Source organism: Alosa sapidissima, chromosome 9 (assembly GCF_018492685.1).
Source record: "Alosa sapidissima isolate fAloSap1 chromosome 9, fAloSap1.pri, whole genome shotgun sequence".
NCBI classification, from domain to species: Eukaryota; Metazoa; Chordata; class Actinopteri; order Clupeiformes; family Clupeidae; genus Alosa; species Alosa sapidissima.
Window position 1 is genome coordinate 22490793 of NC_055965.1, and position 6000 is coordinate 22496792.

A 6000-nucleotide genomic window follows, 5' to 3' on the forward strand; every position below is an offset into this window, starting at 1 on the left:
TTTGCTTTTCCCAAATACAATGTAGCCTACAGGTGTAAGTGACCTTTCATCAATCCAGTTGCAATGGATGAACTGTGATGAACTGCCCTACTTGTGATTGTTTAGAGATTTTAAAGGTTTTATAACAATGCTACATCTTCTTTGGCTATTCTACAATCTATTCACCTTTTCAGCACCAGTAGGCTACTTTCTGTGCAGCCGCACACACACACACAGGCATGCCAAACAAGCATACACAAAAGTTTCAAGAGTGGGGGATGGAGTAAAATATGGAGACAAATTGAAGTGTGATTTATTTTCGCGGAACGGATGTCCAGGACTGAGCGGCGGTCATATTTTGTACCGCTATGCGGTACATCTAGTTTAATTGTGCTTTTGACATTAAACGGGATATCCTAAACGTACGCATTTACACGGTTAGTTAGGCTATTCTCTGCCAAGCAAGGTCTCGGAGGCAGACGCATGAGTATTGCTCTTTTTTTAGTTATTACAGTTCTCTCCTCCTCGTAAGCCTCGAGGAGAACTTTGCTACCCCGCCTTAGAAAAATACGGTGCTCTTCGTTTCTCCGGTTTTACTCATGGTTTCGACTCTCAATAGATGATGCCTTTATAAGTTCGCCGTGAACGCGCACAACTCTAGGTTATATAACACAGGGTTAATTGAACTAACTGGTAACCGGTGTTTTGGAACCGACAGCTCAGGTTTAGTCGCCACAGGTTCAGACAACCCAGAGGTTAAGTTTTATCTCAGTGTTTGTTACACCTCCTTTTTGGAATACCCCTCTGGTATTGAGTATTGTTGATACACTGAACTTGTGCCCTCGGAACCAAATCTGACAGCAAGCAGCTTTGGAGTTTTGGAAGTAGGCTGCAGGCAGGCAGCTGGTGGATACATAACTGGCACGCTTAAAGTAATGGTAAGGTAAAAGCAACGACCGAAATGCAGTGCTGAAACACGTGTATGAAACGTATTAAATATGCAAACACAGATCCGGTATAAACACTGACCCCCCCCCCCCCAAAAAAAAAAATCTCCCGTCTTTTGAAAGCTAAATGTTGACAGGTATGAGCTCAATATGTCGAAGTCTTACCTGGCCGAGCTGTAAAACCCAATAATACTGCATCGTTGTAAGACTCGCCTCTGGTTTCTGAAAGCCGAAGTAAGCTGTGCTTTCGACTCCACTTTCTTTGAAAGGTAACACCACAGTTATTGTAGCCTACTTTATGTAGGCTAAGGTAAAAGTTGGGCTATATAGGATTGTCGTAGGGCTACTTTCGATTTCAGAACCCAAATATAGTTGCGCTCTATCACGTGATTAAAACGTAATAAAACTTGAACGTAGCAGTGTTGCCAACTCTCGCGAGACAAATAAGCAACTCTCACCTCAAAAAGAAGCCCAAAAGAAGCCCAATGCCTAAAAAGGTGCCCCAAAGTCGCTGTAACCTGCCTAAACAGCATATACTATTTGTATAATGAGTGAAACAATTACTTTTCCAAAGCCAAAACGTACTTTATTTTTCAAGTTTTACAAAACAGAAATCTAAAAATCATTGTACAAGACACACATTTGTGTGTGTGTGTGTGTGTGTGTATGTGGAGAGAGAGACAGAGAGAGAGAGAGAGAGGGGGGGGGGGGGGTATGTGTGTGTGGGGGGGCAGAGAGAGACAGAGGTTTTTAAAGATAAAATATAAAAATAAAATATAAAAATAAAGCATATTTTAATAATAATAAAGAGAGAGGTTTTTATAAATAAAATAAATAACATATACAAATAAAATATAAAAATAAAGCGTGGAAGCTATGGCCACGGCATTTTCTCCCTTCAAATCTATTAAACCTAAATAGGTGGAGACAATCTTCTTCAGAGAAGTGCTGAAGTACCTGATGACAGCACACAGCTGCTTAACACTACTGATGTCAGTGCTTTCATCTATGATGAGAGAGTAGCGAGACTCCCCGATATCTTTCAGTAGTTCGTTGAACATACACGGGGCAATGACATTTTTAATTAGTGCTGCACATTTTGTTCGGTGAATGCCCACGTCCATGTCACAATCTGTGCCAATTATTTCCCCCAAGCAATCAATACAGCGTATAGACGTGTGACATGCCACATAGGTTGCGAGCCGAAGCTCTGTCATTTGGCTTTTGGTTGATGATTTTACTACTGTGAATCCAATATCCGTTAATCTTGATGATGAGAATGGTTTAGCATTCCTTCTATGCTTTTCTGTGCGAGCATGCTGCATAAGGTCTGCATGGTGTGCTCTTATTTCTGCCTTACAGAACCTGCAAAGAGCCTTACTGTTATCCCCTGTAACGGGACGAATCCAATCCTTGAGCTCTTTCTGCCTCTCCCAGTCAGGATTGTATTTTTTCCCATACTTCGACCACTTTGTGGACATTATGCCAACTCTCACTACGAACCAGTAGGCCTACTACTATCGCAAAAACTCCGTAACTTGCACTAGCCAGATCGACTTTGTTGTTGAGATTTACCCGCGTGACGTTAGAGGTATGATGCACGAATGAGCTTGCGTGCGCAGTAGGCCTAGTGCGCGAATGAGAAGAACTGATTGGACAAACAGATAGATAGATAGATAGATAGATAGATAGATAGATAGATAGATAGATAGGCTACTTTATTGATCGCCAAGGGATTAAATCTTAACTTAATAAATATGCCTACTGTTGACCAGCCTACAAAAACGTGAAGCACAGAGTCGCGTATTATTTTTGGCATTAAGCAACCAAGTTTCTAAAAATAAGCCCAACAAACCGCAACCTGCGACTCCACATTTTTCCAAGCGACTTCTCGTAAATACAAGCCCAAAGTCGCGTATTATAAGCGGACTTGGCAACTATGGAACGTAGCCTAGTCAAGATTACATAATCAGCCAGTCTGTTGGCGAGATATGTCAACGCCTTTAAGTTTTTTTCCCCCACTCCATAGACATCTCCAGAATAAGTCCCGCCTCCTAACGTCCGTATCCATCCAACCTTCGGTAGTCAAATGTCTATGGGAAATAACATGGCGTTTTGAAAGATCGTACCTGTCAAACTCTGTAGGTGACAAAGTTGAAAAAGCTGGTGGGCAGATTGGCCTACACACTTCTGCCATCTAGTTTCCACTGGATTTTTTGATTTTCGGTGTTGTTTAAGTAGTATAGTCTACAGTAGCCTATACTACTTAAACGGCACCGACAATAAAAAAAATCCAGTGGAAACTAGATGGCAGAAGTGTGTAGGCCAATCTGCCCACCAGCTTTTTCAACTTCGCTACCTACAGATGTTTTACTGGTATGATATTTCGAAACGCCATGTTATTTCCCATAGACAATCCACGCCCGGAAGTTGGATGGATACAAAAGTTACGGAGACGGGACTTATTCTGGAGAGGTCAATTGCACGTAGCACGTAGTTTTTGCAGCCAGCATTTCTGCCTTTAGCAGTTTTTAGTCATTCACTTTACATCACACCATGGCCAGCCCCCCTCCACAGTTCTTTCTAACTCACTTCCAACTACATGTGCTCATTCACATGCACAATCAAACACGTTATCTCTCTCTCTCTCTCTCTCTCTCTCTCTCTCTGTCTTTTACACACACACACACACACACCACCCTGTGGCTCCACTGCCCAGTGTAGCCCCAGAGTAACAGTCTGAAATGCCACCAATGACCTTTGGCACAATCCTCTGTGGTGCTGATAAGATCACCCTCTGCTGCTTTCTCTCTCTCTCTCTCTCTCTCTCTCTCTCACACACACACACACACACACACAGTAACCTACAGTAATGACACAATCACATCCCAACCCCCCTTTCCTTTATAATGAATGATTGCTGATTGAAGAATTGTGCAAAGGGGTTTCACACAGGTGTATCAGAGACTTATGCAAGGAATCTATACCACCTGTGAAAAGATGTTTTCCTTTTGTTTAGCATGGGAAAACCAATAGAGTTTGGGGCTTTTGAATGACACCTGTGTTAACTGTTTTGCAAAAGGGTGTGAGTGTTTCTCACTCCCGGTGAGAAAGGCTGGAATAATCACTCCCGGACACATTGGCCTACACTAGCATACTGGCTCCCTCTATGTTTTTCAAAATAAAGCAAACAAAAAAACAAAATAACTACATGTACCGCAGAGCGGTACAAAATATGACGCCGCCCAGTCCAGCACATTTTTTCCACAAAAATAAATCACGCTGAAAGGCCTATATGATTCTAACTGTCTCACTAAATTGCATTATCCACACTCAATTCTCACTGGTATCTGCTAGACAACAAGTACCAAAACATGATTAGTTCATAGATTTCACATGTAAAATTGATTTTATACAACCTCACCCCCATCTTGCCTGTTCATAATTCTGAGAAATTCTTGAATTGTGTGCATGTGTGTGTGTACACGTTTATGTTTATGTGTGTGGGTGTGTGTGTGTGTGTGTGTGCGTGCTTGTGTGTTTGCCTGCGTATGTGTGTTTGTGCATGTGCATGCATGCGTACATATGTCTACTGTGTGAGTATGTGTCATACGTATGATTACTGTGAATGTATCTGTTTATGCACATGTGTGCACATGGAATGGGTTAACATGACCCCTGGAGGCAAACATACGGAAAAAATTGGTCATCCTAGGCCCTACGGTTCTCAAGATATTCACAGAAAACTGTGTCTGCCCTACCCTCCTTTCGGGGGGTCCAGTACAGCGGGGGGGCTACAGATCAAAACGAAAAACGATGGTTCCATGCTATCCATGTGGGGTTACATGCCCACCAAGTTTCGTGTACCCCGGTCTTACAGTGTCCCGGGAATCCTTGACGGAAATTTGGACATGCGAAAAAGAAAAAAAAATCTGACTAAACCTATATGACCACCGCTTCGCTGCGCGGCGGTCATAATAATATCATAATTATGACTTTATATCTCATAATTATGACTTGGTATCTCAAAGCAAAAGGCAAAGGCAAAAGACACATTTCTTAAATTGGTACTTTAGTGCAACTACCATCAGCAATAATATATAAAAACCTCTTGAAAACACTTTGATTAGTTTAATATTATTGCAAAAGAATTATGAGAATCAAGGTAACTCTCAAATCGGTCGAGTTGCTCTTTAAGGTATGCATTTATGACATGGAAACAAAAATAGTTAGGAGTTAGTTGTGTTAAATCATTATTTCGAGTTAGTTTGACTATTTGGGCTTTACAGTGTCCCTAGCCTTGTGACCTTGAGCTTGACCTTGTTGCACCCAGAGTAGCACCTCCTCCTCTACATCCTCTTATGACCCAGAGTTGACCTTGTAGCACCTCCTCCTCTACATCCTCTTATGACCCAGAGTAGCACCTCCTCGTCTACATCCTCTTATGACCCAGAGTTGACCTTGTAGCACATCACTCGTCTACATCCTCTTATGATCCAGAGTAGCACCTTCTCCTCTACATCCTCTTATGACCCAGAGTAGCACCTCCTCCTCTACATCCTCTTATGACCCAGAGTAGCACCTCCTCCTCTACATCCTCTTATGACCCAGAGTAGCACCTTCTCCTTTACATCCTCTTATGACCCAGAGTAGCACCTCCTCCTCTACATCCTCTTATGACCCAGAGTAGCACCTTCTCCTTTACATCCTCTTATGACCCAGAGTAGCACATCACTCCTCTCTCTCATCACTCCCTCTCCCACCCCCCACCAGGCTTGTGCAAAATTCCAGAATTGAATTCAAACTGGCTCTTAAATTCTAATTCAATTCTTGAATTTCGCTTGCATTTCAATTGAGGTATAGCAAACAGGGAGCAGAATTGCAAATCGAATTGTGCACAACCCTGCCCCTTCACCCCCGACCACAGTTCAGTGAGGTTACTATCACATCATGTTCAGCACTGTGACAGAACTTTGTCTCGTTTACTTTTGCTGAAACAACAACCGCTGTGTAAACAACAGATACTGACGTTATCTACTTGCATCCTGCACCCCCTGTTTATCGTCTCTTTTTA

The 6000-nt window shown here is 42.4% G+C and overlaps 1 protein-coding gene across 1 annotated transcript in view; it reads right to left on the bottom strand.

Annotated features, from left to right (window-relative positions):
* LOC121718463 (NACHT, LRR and PYD domains-containing protein 12-like) overlaps window positions 1-1324 on the bottom strand; it is a gene marked incomplete at its 3' end in the record, with an annotated part of 30279 nt that extends 28955 nt beyond the window's left edge. Inside the window, exon 1 of the mRNA XM_042103476.1 lies at window positions 1092-1324. The remainder of the gene's footprint in view (window positions 1-1091) is intronic.
* Between the last annotated feature and the right edge of the window lie 4676 nt (window positions 1325-6000).